The sequence below is a fragment of the Nicotiana tabacum genome, chromosome 7 (assembly GCF_000715075.1).
Source record: "Nicotiana tabacum cultivar K326 chromosome 7, ASM71507v2, whole genome shotgun sequence".
In the NCBI taxonomy this organism is placed as follows: Eukaryota; Viridiplantae; Streptophyta; class Magnoliopsida; order Solanales; family Solanaceae; genus Nicotiana; species Nicotiana tabacum.
Window position 1 is genome coordinate 169,168,784 of NC_134086.1, and position 18,083 is coordinate 169,186,866.

Below are 18,083 nucleotides of genomic sequence, written 5' to 3' on the forward strand. Positions count from 1 at the left end.
TCTATATTATTATAAAAGTACGAATACAATATTGAAAGACCAAAATAGTCTTAAATATTAAATAGAAGAATTCATAGGTAAAGGATATAACTAAAATAACCTTCTTCTTTTTTTTGGACTACAATACCTTCTATGTTGATTTTTTTAATAGTTAAAATTTTTAAATTAATAAAATTTTATCTATTTAATTCTTATTAAAAGTATGTAGAAATTAATATAATTTTATAAGAATCCTCCATATTGGCAGTACATTACCACTCTATAACATTCAATACCAAGACAAAATAAAATACTCTTAAATGAATTGCCTAAAGCGTTGAATTTTAGAGAAAAACATATCCCCATAATATACTTTTATACTGTATTTGAATTATTTTCTACACAAATAATATATTTTTAATTTGATTTTTCGTGTAATATCAACAACTAAGAAATTATTTAAGAATATAAATGTGTGACAAAGAGAAAAAAATGGTTGGTAAGAGTCAATATCGCTAATGATTCTCCATACATAAAGATCTAAAAAGTTAAATGTTAGATCATCTTTTTTACTCTTTGAAAATAATATTTATAGTGGATAAAATTATAATTATGATTAAATCATTAACTAATAGTAAGAATCTTAATAAACATAAAATAAATTATTTGTTATGTTATACACCAAACAATAAAATCTTTCAATTAATTATTTAGCAAGAGAATCCAATTTAATTATTTTTTAAATTCATCATATGAGTAAAATTATTTTTCAATTTAAAAAAAAAATCTCAGGGTACATAAATTTATTCCATAAAAAGAGCGTTATAGATTAAAAATTAGATCACAAACTAAAAAATGTTAGTATAGTATTAAGACTCAAACGGCCACACAATTATCTGTTGAAGCATAATCAAAGCTAAATCCTGAACAAGAACAAACTTTCAAGACTATATTATAAAGAGTCGACTTTGGTATAGCGGGATTATCCTTTGTAGAAGTCTCCGACAGAATTGAAATAATATTTCTATGTCATGTATTACTTGAAAATGTCAATCAAGAAGCATGATACTGTTAGCAAAATAACAAATGGTGTACCAACAATAATTTTATTATGAGGTCACTCACTTTAAATTCGATATACCTTTTCAAACAATTGAAATAACCATCACAAATATATCAAAGCAGAGCAACTATTGCTAAATTTATAAGAAAAACAAAATTGATAATATGGGATGAAGCGCTTATGGCTAAGTGTCAAAAGATCGAAACAATTGCCCCGAGTTCTAGAGATATATATTAAATATCAATGAAGTGCTTGGTGAAAAATTAATTATCTGGAAGATGATTTCTATCAAGTACTACAATAGTTCCAAAATCGGCGAAAGCAGGGACTATAAAAACTAGCTTGTCAAAATTATACTTATGACCTCAAATGAAAAAAAGTCAACTAATAAAAAATATAAAGTAAGAATAAATCCAGTTTTCATTCGTGTCGGAAACGAAGAAGAGCATCTAATAAAAGATGATTATACAACAATAATGCATTTAATAAGGGAAATATTTCTATCATTAATAAATTATTATCTTATTCGGTCGGAAATTTGGTAAATTTTTAATAAATAATTGTTTTTGTACATAATATGCAAGTATGACGAAATATTTGACCAATTTCCGTCGGTCGGAAATTTTATTTTTTTGTTGGCAGTCAATTTTTGTTGACTTTTGCGACCAAATACTTTTATTTCCGACCGACTTCGGTCGGAAAGCTTTGGACGAAAATGACATGATTTCTAGTAGTTTGGATCTTTTATTTGTTTCCAACAGCTTGTGCAGCTTCCTTCATTTCCAGTAAGACATCTTGAAAACACTTGGCTAGGACTTTGGGGTCAGGGATGATGCCTTTAGCCACCAATATTTGCATGTCAGGCTTCCCCGCATAGCTCATCATGTGCATTGTGATTGCCTGCATTAATATTGTAACACATATTTATATTTCAGCAAAAATCGTAATGATTTATCCTTTCATGAAAGAGTTGAGGCATCAAGATCAGAGACATAACTAAGATTTCGAGTGTATGGATTTTCAATTCTAGAAAATAAAACTCTGATAAATTATTAATACATATTTAATAGTTTTTAACATAAATATATAATTTAGACCAAAACTATTAAATTTTATCGAACTTGTTAGCCGTACTCTAGCTCCATCCCCGATGAAGACAGACAAGTGGCATCAGAAACTTACATGGGGCATGGCGGTAGAATTGACTCTGACAGACGATATTGTATTGGAAAAATCGAGTTTACATATTGAAGTGATTGGAAGATGATGTGTCATGACACGAAGGCTGGTCAAAAAGTGATGATTGGCAAAGAGGCACGAGTTGCAATAGATACGAGCAGAAGTTACAAGAGGCACGAGCAGCTATTCAAAAGACTCAACGCTCATACCTATTTATACTCAAAAATCAAGGAGAATGAATCTGACAGCATAAGAGAGTACATATACAGTATTTATAAGCAGTAAATACTAAAAACGTTATAGAATCTGTATTAAATTACAATAATTATGTAACGTAGCATTTAATGCCTTTAATTGTCTATAATGACCTAATTATAACAAATGCAAAACGTATATCTTTAAGATAGTTATAAAAAGGAGAGAATGGATCATTGTAAGGACACGAAAGATCATATGAATATATTGGTTTAATTTGTTTTCTTCTGTCTATCTTATTGTTAGCAAAATCACTTTTCTTTATTCAGTTTTGATTATCAGTAACCTGTGTTCTTCTAAATTAAAGCTTTGATTGAAATTCCACTTTTTGGTTAAACAAATTGGTTCCGTTACCGGGAATCTGATAATCTACTCTTTCTTAGCCTAACCTTTTTTGTTGCATCAACTATGTCGAACATCAATGACAACACCCAAGGAAACCAACAACTCCAGGAGAATCCACAGGATGATCACATCCCAATCCCTTCTCCACAAAGCTCCCCTCGACGATCTCGAGAAGGTACTCCTGATGGATCTCACGCAAATGGAAATGATCAATTCGAAAATGATGAAGATATCAACAAAGCTTTGCAAAAGCTAATCGCTCAACATGTCAATAAAGCTCTTGAGGCCTTTGTTAGCCAATTACCCGTTGCACCACCAACATCCACTCCAAATAATAACACTTTGGAGACCCTCGTTCTGGGCTTGCTAATTCAGGTAGTGGTGGAATCCCCAGCGAGTCACGAGAAGGAGGACCAGGTAACTTAGTCAATTTAGATTTACAAAATTTAGTACTAACATTGCAGAAACAGCTCAAGGAGCAAAGTGACCGCATAGAGCAAATACCTGGAGTACCGCCCGTAATCAAAGGGATAGATATTGATAAATATTCATAACAACCTTGGAAGCCAAGTGCTGCTCCCCTCCTAATTTCAAAGAAATTTAAAATGCCCGATATTCCAAAATACGATGGAACAACTGATCCACGAGACCACGTGACTGCATTCACAACAGGCGTAAAAGGCAACGACTTGACCAAACAAGAAATTGAATCAATATTGGTCAAACAATTTGGTGAAACACTCACTAAGGGAGTATTAACATGGTATTCTCTTTTACCTGAAAATTCCATAAATTCTTTTACTGGGCTTGCAGATTCATTTATCAAAGCACACTCGGGAGCTCAAAAAGTCGAAAAAGGGATGGAAGATATTTTCAAAATCAAGCAAGGGGACTCAGAATTTCTTAGAGAGTTCATGGATAGGTTCCAGCGTGAAAGAATGACGTTACCGCGCGTACCTGACAATTGGGCAGCTATAGCCTTCACTAGTAATTTGAATGAAAAAAGCTCTAAAGCCACGAGGCGACTCAAGGAAAGTCTTCGTGAATTTCCAGCAACAACGTGGAATGACGCTTACAACAGGTACATCACGAAGCTAAGGATAAAAGAGGATATTATCTCACGATCTCATAAAGAAGAAAATGTGAGTTCGAGACGGGCGAAAATCGAAAAAAGGTTCAGTAAAAATAGGTACGAACCATATACGGGTCCCGTAGGAAAAGATTCACGGTCAAAACAGGACAATCCAAGGTACAATCATAGGTCGAGGAATAGAGGGTCGGGCTCGTCATCAAGATTTGGGAAAGATCGAAACGTGCGAGAGTCACAGGATGATGATAGAAATTTGAAAGCATGGTTTGGCGGTTATAATTTTAATGTAAGCACGTCCGAGCTCGTAGCTATTTTAAGAAGCATGGGTGATAAGGTACGATGGCCAAAAGAAATGAGATCGAATTCAAACAGGTGCAACCCTGATCACTGGTGCGAATTTCACAACGATCATGGGCATAAAACGATAGACTGTAGATTGCTGCAAGGTGAAGTTGATCATCTATTAAAGCAAGGGTATCTCACTGAATTATTCAGTGAGAGAGGTAAGCAAGCATATATGAAGAATAGGTAGGAACCCCCAAAACCACCTTCTCCCAAAAGGACCGTTAATGTGATAAGTGGAGGTGAAGACATCAATGGTGTGACGTACACAATAGCCAATAAAGTTTCCAAAGTCACAATTACCCACGGGAAGTGGGTGTGACATGTTTTAGAGGAAGAAAACATTACGTTTGATGATGCAGATGCAGATGGCGTATTATCCCCATATAACGATGCACTAGTAATATCTCTACTTGTACAAGATACTAATGTGAAATGAGTTTTGATTGATCCAGGTAGTTCCGTGAACATTATTTTGCTAAGAGTACTATGTGAGATGAAAGCCGAAGATAAATTAATACCAAAGGCGCATACTTTGTCTGGATTTGACAATTCCAGTGTAGTGACGAAAAGGGAGGTAATACTTACAACATTCGCAGAAGGAGTTGTCAAGGATACAAAGTTTTAGGTGGTAGATATGGAGATGGCTTACAATATGATCTTTGGGAGACCATGGATCCACGAGATGGATGTCGTTCTGTCAACCTTGCACCAAGTTATTAAATTTACATCACTATGGGGAATATGTCAAATCTGTGGGGATCAACATACATCCAGGAGCATCAACGCTGTAGCAGATTCAAGTACGGGAAACGAAGAAAAATAGCAATTACAGAATCCAGTTGAGGGTACCACAACACAAACCCCAACTGAACAAGGACGAACCGATGTGGACTCGAGGCCAGATGCCATTCAAGAACCAGAGGAAAATGAAAATATCAAAACAACGATTGAAGAACTGGAAGCTGTAATATTATTTGCACAATGGCCTGAAAGGAAAGTCTACGTAGGGGCCAATCTAAGCCAAGACATGAAAGGTAAGTTGATTGAATTTTTAAAAACTAACGTGGATTGTTTTGCTTGGTCCTACTCTGATATGACAGGAATACCACCAGAGGTAATGACTCACAAATTAAATGAAGACCCATCATATCCCCCTGTCAAACAAAAGAAGAGAAAGCAAAGAACATTCAAAAATCAGGTAATTCAAGATGAGGTTCAAAAATTACTAAATATTGGGTCTATCCGTGAGGTAAAGTATCCCAATTGGTTAGCCAATACTGTTGTGGTACCAAAGAAGAATGGTAAGTGGCGAGTTTGTGTGGATTACACAGACCTTAACAAAGCTTGTCCTAAAAATTCTTTTCCATTACCACATATAGACCAACTAATTGATGCTACTGCAAGACATGAATTGTTAAGCTTTTTAGATGCGTATTCAGGATACTATCAGATCAAAATGGATCCAATAGATAAATAAAAAACTTCATTTATAATGGACAACAGGACTTACTGTTATAAAGTAATGTCTTTTGGTCTCAAAAATACTGGTGCAACATATCAAAGACTAGTGACCAAAATGTTCTTGAACAATGGAGGTCTACATAGATGACATGCTCGTTAAAACTCATCATTCACGGGATCATATATCGCACTTGTCTGATACGTTTCAGATCTTGAGAGAATTAAATATGAAATTAAATCTGGAGAAATGTGCATTCGGTGTTGCATCAGGTAAGGTTTTGGGTTTTCTTATTTCTAACCATGGTATTGAAGTGAATCCCGCACAGATTAAGGTCATTGAAGTAATTCCTGACATGCTTATAAGTAAAAAAGAAGTGTAGAGGTTGACAGGAAGAATTGCAGCCTTGGGGAGATTCATTTCTAAATCATTAGAAAAGTGCTTTAAGTTCTTCTCAGCTCTTAAAAAGCAAGATCAATTCGAATGGTCTGAGGAATGTCAGCAAACACTCAAAAATTTGAAGACATACCTGTCAAATCATTATTCACAAAACCAAAGGTTGGGGAAAGATTTCTCATCTACCTTATTGTCTCAGAAGTAGCGGTAAGTGCTGTTTAGTCCGTGAAGACCAAGGTAAACAATCTCCGATCTATTATGTTAGCAAATCATTATTTGATACGGAGACGCGGTATCCTCAGTTAGAAAATCTAGCACTTGCATTAATCATGACATCTAGAAAATTAAGGCGTTATTTTTATTGTCATCCTATCGCTGTAGTAACTGCTTATCCATTACACAATATATTACATAAGCATGAGTTGTCAGGTAGGTTAGCCAAATGGGTTATAGAATTAAGTGAATATGACATCGCATACCAGCCTAGAACCGCGATAAAATCTCAAGTGTTAGTAGATTTTGTGACTGATTTTATCCAAGTAATGCAATTGGAAGCATAAAAAGAATTACAAGTGTTCAACGGATCTAATCCGAGAATTTAGACCTTATTTACTGATGGTTCATCTAATGTAAATGGTGCACGCTTGGGAATTGTTTTGGTACCACCTACGGGTGAAACCATTCGACAAGCCATTAAATGTCATTCTATAACTAACAATGAGGCAGAGTATGAAGTTGTGATTGCAGGTTTAGGACTAGCACAAGAATCGGCATTAATTAAATTATGATCAAAAGCGATTCGCAGCTCGTAGTTAATCAAATGCTGGGGACTTATATGGCCAGGGAAGCACGGATGCAGCAGTACTTAGAGAAGGTACGAGATCTGATCAGACAATTCCAAACTTGGAAAGTTATGAAAATATCAAGAGATGAAAATGTCGAGGCGGACACCCTAGCTAATCTCGCATCTGCAGCAGACGCGGCAAGTAATGAAAATGCTTTCGTAATTCATCTGTTTCATTCAGTGCTCGATCCAGACAAAAATGAGGTAAATTTCAATAACTTAACCTGGGATTGGAGGAATGAGATTGTTGCTTTTTTGCAGTATGGAACCGTCCCTGAAGATAAGAAAAAAGCTCACGCGTTTCAGAAAAAGGCTGCTCGATATTGTTTAAAGCAAGACAATCTTTATCGAAAAATGTTCAGTGGTCCCTTAGCAAGGTGCCTCGGGCCTTCACAGACAGAATATGTAATGAGAGAAATACACGAGGGGCATTGTGGAAATCACGCAGAGGAAGATCACTGGTAAGAACCATGATTAGGGCAGGTTATTACTGGCCTAAAATGGAAGAAGAACCGGAAAATTTTGTGGCTAAATGTGATAAGTGCCAAAGATACGGTAATAACATGCATAGACCTGCGGAGTTGTTACATCTGGTCATTGCACCGTGACCATTTATGAAATGGAGGATGGACATCGTTGGTCCACTACCACAAGCAAAAGGACAGGTAAAATTCTTGCTTGTACTTACTGACTATTTTACTAAATGGGTGGAAGCAGGAGCATTCAAACAGGTGCGAGAAAAAGAAGTTAGAGATTTCATTTGGCGAAATATCATATGTCGATTCGGTGTTCCAAAGAAAATAGTGTGTGATAATGGCCCTCAAATTATAGGCGCACAAATTACAGAGTTTTTTCAAAGTTGGCAGATCAAAAGGATTGCATCCACTCCTTATCATCCGGTGGGTAATGGACAAGCTGAGTCAACAAACAAAGTCATTATCAACAATTTAAAGAAGCGTTTGGAGGAATCCAAAGGTAATTGGCCAGAATTGTTACCTGGTGTTTTATGGGCATACCACACAATAACAAAAACAAGTACGGGAGAAACACCATTTTTATTGGTTTATGGAGCTGAAGCTTTAATTCCAGTTGAGATAGGTGCCACGACCCAAACCCCGATCCGGTCGTGATGGCGCCTCTCGTGAAGACAAGGCCAGCCAACCAACCCATTTTTCCTTTTCAGAATAGTTAAATATTGATACACAGTGTTAGCATAATTAAATAACCACAGTCTAAACAAAGATTTCTTTATTAAGTGCGGAATACAACCCACACACAGCCCAAACCGGGGTGTCACAAGTTATGAGCATCTATTAAGGTGTAAATACAACTACAAGGTCTAAATTATACAAAACAGGAATAATGAACAAAAAGGAGAAAAACGGTGCTGCAAACGCCGGCAGCCACCTTGCTAAACTCCGAAAACTCTGCATCTGATCAACCAAAACCCGCTACCGGGTGTATAAATACCTGCATCTGCACACAAGGTACAAAGACTAATGTGAGTACTCCGACTCAGTGAGTAATAAAGGTAAATAATAACTGAGCAGTAAGAAATCACGTAAAACAAATCATCATGATGTATAGAGCAGTACAAAACCCTTTGAGAAAAGGAGTGAAGTTGTGAAATCTTTAGGAAAAACATCTTAGCTCAGTTTAAACCTCTTTTGAATCTGACTTTCTCAACGGTTGCACAAATTAATGCAAACAAATAGTGCAGATAAGCATAGAAATCCGCCCCTCGGGCACAACACTCAATTAATAGATAATGCCAGGCAATTAGATCACATGAAGTAGCACAAATAACAAATAATGGCAGACAAATGAAATAAAGTAAACACATAGAACAGTACCAGCACCGCTGCGGCGTGCAGCCCGATCCATATATTTCGTCGACGGCGCTCACTGGGGGTGTGCAGACTCCAGGAGGGGCCCCTTACAGCCCAAGCGCAATATCAAACCGTCTCGTGGCATCAAATCTAGGCCTTCGACCTCATAGAAATCACAAGCCACCTCGTGTCGTACATATCTCAGGCCCTCGACCTCATAATCAATCAGTATCTCTCTGATGCGGCGTGCAGCCCGATCCAAAAGTATCGTCACAATACAGGCCCCCGACCTTACTCAGTCAAAAATCACATAAGCCCCTCGGGCAGCAGTAAAACATGATGCTCAGCCCAAAAATATTATTGGAAATATCGTTTCAAGTGTTAAAGCGAAATAAACTTGGCTGAGTTTTGAAAACAATGGAAAATACATGACTGAATTCAAATATAAAATCAAAACAGCGAGGAAATATCAACAACAGTCCCCGAAGGGTTCAAACAGCTGGCACGAAGCCCAAATATGGCACTCAGCCCAAAACATAATGATCGCAAATAAGTTTCAGTCAAATACGCGGTAAAATCATCAATCGGGACGGACCAAGTCACAATACCCAATAGCAAAAGACCCCACGCTCGTCATCCAGCGCATGTCTCACCTCAATACAGCACTACGATGTGCAATCCGGGGTTTCAAACCCTCAGGATATCATTTATAATCATTACTCACCTCGAACTAGCGAAATCTCTAGCTCGCGACGCCTTTGCCATTCAAATTGACCTCCACGCGCGTCGAATCTATCCAAAATCAGAACGAATACATCACAATATGCTAAGGGAGCAAAGCCCAAGCGAAAACAATCGAAAAATATAAAAAATTCCAAAATTAGCAAAACCTGAGCCCCGGGCCCACTTCTCGAAACTCAGAAATTTTTACATCATTAGATTCCTCATCTCCCCACGAGTTCATACATATCGAAAGTCCTCAAATCCAACCTCAAATGGTCCTTCAAATCCCAATTCAAAAGTCCAATTTCTCAAGCCCTAGTTTCTTCAATTTTAGGCTTAATTTCCATGAATTTCTAGTTGGATTTCACAATAAAAACAAGTTTTAGGTTCGAAATTCTTACCTCCAATCGATTTCTCTTGAATCCCTCATTAATATCCTTCAAAAATCTTCAAAAACGAGTAGCTATGGGTGAAAATAGACCCAAAATCGCGGATGAAATGTTTAATAAACTTTCTGCCCAGTTCTGATATCTCTTCATCGCATTCGCGACCTCAGCCTCGCGAATGCGAAGCACATTTTTAAATTAGCCAAAATTAACCTTACGCGAACGCGACTCACCCTCCGCGAACGCGACTCACCCTCCGCGAACGCGATGCTTCAAGCTTTACACTTACGCGAACGCGTTCCATCACACGCGAATGCGAAGAACAATTGCTCTTGGACCCCATTTCCTTATACGCGAACGCAAGCATACTCATGCAACGCGAAGCACCAACTCTTAGCCTTCCGTGAACGCGAAGGCTTAAATTCCTGCCTCCCAAATCCCTTCTACGCGAACGCGAAGGGTTGTTTTCTGCAACTCCTAAACTCCCAAAATCTGCAACTTTTCAACTTAGAAAATGGTCCGATTGACCACCCGAGGCTCCCGGGACCTCAACCAAAGTCACCAACACATCCTAAAGCCTCATTCAAACGTGTTACAATCATCAAAACACCTCAAACAACATCAAATTATCCAAAACTCATCGAATTCAAACCTAAGTTTTCTAAAAACTTCTGAAATACGCTTTCGATCGAAAACCCAACCAAACCACATCCGAATGACCTGAAATTTTGCACACACATCACAAATGACATAACAAAGCTACAAAAACTCTCGGAATTCCATTCTGACCCTCGAATTGAAATCTCACCTATCAATCGGAATTCGCCAAAATACTAACTTCGCTAATTCAAGCCTAATTCTACACTGGACCTCCAAAACCAATTCCGATCACGCTCCTATGTCATAAATCACCCAACAAAGCTAACCAAATCATAAAAATTCCTATCCGAGCTCATATACAAATAAGTCAACTCTTGGTCAAACCTTTCAAATTCAAAGCTTTCAATTGAGACTGTTCTTTCAAATTCATACCAATTTCTATGAAAACCAAAATCAACGATTTACATTAGTCATAATATATCATACAAGGCAAGTCATGCCCGAGAACTGGCGATCAAAGTTTAAAAGGTCAAAACGACCGGTCGGGTCGTTACAATAGGAGAGCCAAGCACAAGGTTTACACAAGCATCAGAAGAGTCTAATGGCGAAGAAATGCGCACAAATCTTGATCTACTTGAAGGAAAAAGAGAAGCTACATTAATAAGAATGGCAGCACAAAAGCAGGTCATAGAACAATACTACAATCGAAAAGCACGCCTAAGATTCTTCAAGATTGGGGACTTCGTGCTCAAAAAGGTTTTTCAATATACGAAGGCAGCCAATGCGGAAAAATTGAGTCCAACCTGGGAAGGACCCTACAGGATTCATGGTATTGTATAAAAGGAGCATACGAGCTGGAAACGATAGATGGCAAGATACTACCTTCGCACTGGAATGTCGTTCACCTGAAGAGATATTATATCTAAGGAATACCCACGGTCAGGTATCCATATTTTAAAATTTTATTTTTGAATTGTTAAAATTTTACTAACGATTTTAGATGATAGGCAAAAAAGCTAGCCCGTACTAAATGATGAATAACGACCTAAAAGGCACATGGAATAAATTAAAATTCCCGGTCTAAGGTTACAACTATTCTGATAGAAATTCAGACGGATTAAGAAGTCTTCATCTATAATCGCACCTCCAAGTCCCGTGTGTTTTTCCTTTTCAGGAAAAGGACCAAATGAGAGGAACAATCAAGTGCTCGAGACTTCATACTTCAATGCTCAAACACTTGGGGGACTATATAATATAGGTGTATAAAGAAGGCAAAGAAGATTGGGAAATAATCAAAGTTCAAGCCTGAGAAGTTTACTCATTGAGTGAGAGAAAAGTCACGAGCTAAAGCCAAAGAAGAACCTTATTATAGTTAGGGTAAAGGCAATATACTGAAATGGGTTATAAGTAAAAACCTTGTATTCATTTTCTTTTTTTGAAATCCGTTATAAAGAAACAGTTGCGAGAAAGTTATAGAAGTAATTCAAATACATGTAAAGTGTTATTTAAAACTTGACAAAGTTCAAATAAAAACTTGTCGAAGTTATTCCAAAAAACATGTGTATTCTTTTTTCTTTTATCACATATTAACACCATTATAAAGTTGAGACGTCTTCTTCATTAAGTGTCGAATATAAAAGGGCCCTCTTTTATAAAATTCATGATTAATTCAAGTATTCATGAAGTTAACAGAAGTATTTTTAAGAATAAAAATGCAAGTTATTCAATAAGTCCTTAAAAATAAAGGCAAGAATAAACAAACCAGAAGTTCAAACAGCAGCGGGAACTTCTTAATATTAAAGAGTTTAGACTAAGTATGAACTTAGTCATAAACGAAAAGTTGTTTATACAAAGTGCCCCATAAAAGGACTGGGGACTTAACGTTTTCAACAAACCCTTAAAAAGTTTAAGGGTCACAATCACATACCACCAAAAAGAAAAAAACAAAGGAGTTCAAACAACATAAACTTTTCACTGAGAAGATGAAGGGACTGAAGCATGGTCATCAGCAGCAACGGGCTCAACTTGACTTGAAGGAGTGGGGATACCCATATTATCTTCAAGATTTTCAGAAACTTCAGCCACGGGAGAAGAAAATTTTTGGTTCTGCTGAGTCTTCTCAATAGTCTCTTTGATCTTGGCTAACTCAGATTCCAAGTTAAAATTCTCCTGGCTAACTTCAACGAGGGTATCATGGCGAGAATTTAAAAACTCCCAACTCACTTCAATAGCAATTTTATCTTCAAGGATCTCGTAATCTCTTTCCCAATTAGCAATTTCATTTCTTAAATTTTCATTTTCAGCCAAGGCAAATTCATAAGAACTTTGAAGAGAAGCGTGGGAACTCTCTAAAAAGCAAACCTTATCAGAAGATACCCGGAGGTCTTCTTGAGTTTGAGTCAATTCTGCACGAGTTCACCAACATATGCTTCTTTTTCACTCAAGAGATCTCTCAACTCTCTAATTTCTTCACTTGCCTTGGACAATTGCTCGGAAAAGAGGTTTCCAGATGAGCCTTTTCCTTCCTTTCTTGATTTGAACAAGCTTTTTCAACTGCCAACTCTGAAGTCAAAGACCGTACCTGCTGCTCTAAGGTACTTTTACTTTCTTCTAAAGTTTCCATGTCGATCTGAAGACTTTCACACTGTTCCTTCCAATTATCCACCTCCACTTGGTAGTCACACACTAATTGCTCTGAGAGGGTAACCCTTTTCATCATCTCCGTGCCAATTAGATTGACCTAGAAAAAAGACAGGGGAAAAAATGAGAATCCTGAAGATAGAAAAATGACAAAGTAAAGCTTGAAAAAGGAATACCTTTAAAGAAGCATGCACTATATCATTCATCAAGGTCACAAAACTATGGCTATCAAGCTTAGCTCTCTCAACTGGACCAATCAAAGGTTTTATCCACACGTCAGCTTGACATGATTTCCTTAAAAGGTTACCCTCGGCGGGGACTTCAATGGTAACTCGCCTCATAACATCACTCCTACTTGAAGAACCAACCTCTGTGTAAGGAGCAGTTGAAGGAGGAGTAGTCGAGGGAGGAACTGTGGAAGCAGTCATAATAGCCTGGGGAGGAACGGTAATAGCCACGACCGACAAAGGAGGAATCACAGGAACGGGAGTAGAAAAAAAGCAAAAGGTGCTTCATCAGAAATCGAACCTAAATTTTCACCATCAAACCCGCGGTTAAAAAGTTGTTCAACTGAATCATGAGCAGCAACGGGGACTTCATCATCAGAAATCATCACTGGGGCTTCAATAAACTCGGTAAGAGGAATAGAACGAGGGGGATGCTTCATCATCAGAAATGATTCGCCTACGAGCTCGTGGACTTTTTACCAAAGAACCCCCATCTTCCTCTTCTTCAGAATCTTGGTCACTAGCAGCTTTCCTTTTCGATGAAGAACCCAAGATTATCTCTTGGGCTCTTTCCAAAGAAATGTCGAACAACAAATTCTGATAAAAATAAGGATTAAAATAAGTTCTGGGAAAAACAATAAAGAGTTAAATAAAAAAAAACTCTTACCATGAGTTTTCACTTTCGAACCAAATCGTTGGGAAAGATGCTTCCAAGATCTACCCTCCATTGGGGCTATATTCAGTAACCTTCCTACCCAACCACGAAAATTTTGAATTTCTTCAACAATTCCCATGGTTGCTAAAAAGAAAAAGGAAAATGAGAATAGAGATCATCAAAATTGAAGAAAAAGGTACGAGAAAGTTATTAAAAAAGAAAACTCACGTGCAAAATTCCACTTCTCGGGGAAGGGGACATTTTTATCACCCACTAAACCAATGGTGGGGGCAACAACAAACATGGCGTACCAGCCACGGTCTTTGTCATCCTCTGAACTAACCAGAACCCTTTTTCTCCTTGCTACTAAAGTAAAAATGCCTTGGCGGAAAAGTCTGGGAGAGTAAAGGTGAATTAAATGAGCAAAAGTGAAAGGCATACCGGCCATGTTTGTCAAATGCCTCAAACAAGCAACAACCCTCCACACTATAGGGCCAATTTGACTTAAGCAAACATCGAAAAGACGACAGAATTCGAGAATAACAGGATCAATAGCAGGTTTGAATCCTAATGTGAAAGGATATGTATAAACAAAGGAAAATCCAATTAAATAAGAGGTGATTCTTTGATTCGCGTTGGGAATTATTATAGGAAAGTCATGACTCCAATGACAGTCTTTACGAACTAAAGAAATCAGACCCTCTGTGATCTGAGTTGGATAGATATCAGCACGATCTAAAGAGGATACTTGATTCCTACGGGACTCCCTATCATTGTAGAAAGATAGTTCCACAGGAACTATTTCTTCTACTGTAGGTTCACGAACAGGTTTAGCGGGTTCCTTACCCCTGGAAGAAGATCTTTGTGAGAAAGAACCTCTGGTTCTAAAGGAAGGACTGGAACTAGATGAAGGAAGAGAAGAACCACGTACAGAAGAAGACCCTAAATTACGAAGTCTACCTCCTCTTCTACTCCTACTAGGGGCAAGAGGGCAGTTATCAACTATGGGGACTCTTCTAGGGTTAGAGTTTGGTGAAGACATGATAGTATAAGGAAGAAGCAAATAAAAATTCAAGAATTGAATATTCAGAGAACTTTATGTGATAAGGATAAAGATGAAAACTATGTTTATACTTGGAAGCAACCGTCAAAGGAAAAAGTGCAATGATGGAAAGGTCATAATGAGAACCGTCGCTTCGTGATTAGTGAAGCCGTAAAAAAGCCCTAAAAAGTGCTGTAAAGTTGCAGAACCAATAAAAGGGTGCCACATGTGATAAGCATTAAATGGAAGTGACAAATGAAGCGTCGATTTTACCGTAGCATTAATAGCGGCAACATTCCCGCTTTAATAAAATTCACTTCCCAAATATTCAATTGATGAATAAATGGTAAGTGGGAGGACTATCTGTATTGGAAAAATCGAATTTACATATTGAAGTGATTGGAGGATGATGTGTCATGACACGAAGGTTGGTCAAAGAGTGATGATTGACAAAGAGGCACGAGTTGCAATAGATACGAGCAGAAGGTACAAGTAGAGGCATAAGCAGCTATTCAAAAGACTCAACGCTCATACCTATTTATACTAAAAAATCAAGGAGAATGAATCTGACAGCATAAGTGAGTACATATACAGTATTACATAAGCAGTAAATACTAAAAATGTTATAGAATCTATAATAAATTTCAATGATTATGTAACGTAGCATTTAATGCCTTTAATTGTCTATAATGGCCTAATTATAACAAAGGCAAAACGTATATCTTTAAGATAGTTATAAAAAGGAGAGAATGGATCATTTGTAAGGACACGAAAGATCATCTGAATATACTGGTTTACTTTGTTTTCTTCTGTCTATCTTATTGTTAGCAAAATCACTTTCCTTTATTCAGTTTTGATTATCAGTAACCCGTGTTCTTCTAAATTAAAGCTTTGACTGAAATTCCACTTTTTGGTTAAACAGATATATGGTTCCCTACGAATGTGATATCCTCTCTAGGACCGATCACGTTTGAGATTTTAAAAGTTGTATTACTAATAATTCTGTAGTTGAGCAAGCTAGCTAGCTGCACATCGAAAACGTAGAACAGTTGAATAAGTAATGACAATTCAAAAATTGCAGCCATAAGTAGAGAGACATTAGAGGTGACAAAATCAACATATATTTTTAGTAACTCGCCAAGTTTAAACCATGACATGTTGGTTGACTTGATTCTACCAATTGTACCCAAAATGACTCAGCAAACTTTTGGGTCAAAATAGTGTTAACCTGACGCATCAAAATGCAACCAATACATACACAATCAAATTTGGAAATCGGAAAAATGTAAATATGAAAGAACTGAAGCTAATCGGAATTCAACTATTGGATTATGACTCATTATTCAACAATTTTTACCTAAACAAATGTTTAACATGTTGGGTCATTATTTTTTTTAATTTGACCAGTTTTAACTGGTCCAAATTTGTCACGAACCTGTCCGTTTGCCACCTCTAATTAAGTAGAGTCTAAGAAGCTTACCTTAGCTCCAAAATAAGACATAACGGTTTCTCCAATTTTGTAGGAAAAAGGTCCCTCTAGTGATAATTTTTTTCTTGTCAATCATTGCTTTAGCTCTCCTTACAAACTGCAATGGATCACTTCCACCTTTGTGATAATGAACTGGTAACAGAAGCATGCCAAATTTGTTACCCCACCTTGCTCTCGATTTGCTGTTCATCAACTGAGCAAAGTCCTGAAAAAATGTTCGATGTAAATAATATCTAGTTAATTAACACATGAAAATATGGTACGGTAAAATGATGTAAATTTCTTGTTGCTACATCTGGTAATTATAATATTTGGGAAAAAGCATTATATATATATATATATACCTCTGATCCAGTTTGTTTCCTTAAATTCACTAACGCGACTCCAGTGATCTGAAGCCCTTCTGATAGAGCTGCAAATAAATAAGGTTATTATTTAGAGTTAATTTCTAATTAAGAATGGATGAAGCAAAAAAATATTTACACACTCATATTAGTTTTTATAAAATAATTACAGATAAATTTATATCATAAGCATTAATTGGATTGTATACCCTAATTATGATGTAATAATGGAGTTGTACCTTTGGGAGAACGCAGATCCAGGTACCTAGAGAGCCCACAGGCACGGGATATGATTCCAAAGAGGACATCGTTGATAGTCTACAGTAGTAAGAAATCAAACATTTGCATATTAGAACTAGATTTATCATAAATCAATTATGTTCATGAAGGTTATAGCTTTTCTTGTCAATAGAGAAGAGAGTCGCTAAATTAAAGGTTGTGAAGTGTTACAAGTAATTATTTTGGAATAATCTAATAGTATAACAATCCTTTTACACGATTATGTCATAGCTGACTACTGTTCCTACTAAGAACAATTAACCAACTAATCAATTGAAAATTGAAACCTGTAACCCTATTGTATTGGGAAAAATTGTATTTAAATATAAAGGTGTCGTGTCGAAATACGTAGATTGGTCAAATGGTCAAAGAATTGCAACTAGCCAAGAGGTACGAGTTGCAACAGATACGAGCAAATGACAGAGGAAGAGGCACAGACAGTTATACAAATAACCCAACGCCCGTATCTATCTAAGTCATTTATGTCCGAGAATCAAAAGGAATGAATCTGGCAATAGAAAAGAGTGCAGATACGACATTTAATAGGCATTACATGTGGAATACGTTAGAGAATTTGTATTGAATGTAATGATTATGTAACGTAGCATTCAATGTCTTTAATTACTCATAATAGTCTCATTATGATTTGGGCAAAACGTATATCTCTAAGATATCTATTAAAGAGAGATATCTGATCAATTGTAAGGACACAAAATACTATTGGTATAAACTTTGGTTTACTTGTTTTTCTCTTGATTACTCTCTTGCTACCTAAATTGCTTCCTTTTATACATTCTTTTGATTATCAGTAACCTGTGTTCTTCTAAATTCTAGCTTTGACTAAAAATCCATTTTTTGGTTAAACAAATTGGTTCCGTTACCGGAAAACTGATAATCTATTTTCTTTTTACTTA

General features: G+C 36.7%; 1 pseudogene; it reads right to left on the bottom strand.

The window, feature by feature from the left end:
• Positions 1-1,786: 1,786 nt before the first annotated feature.
• The window catches only part of LOC107768002 (wax ester synthase/diacylglycerol acyltransferase 6-like), a 31,410-nt pseudogene continuing 15,113 nt past the window's right edge, over positions 1,787-18,083 (bottom strand).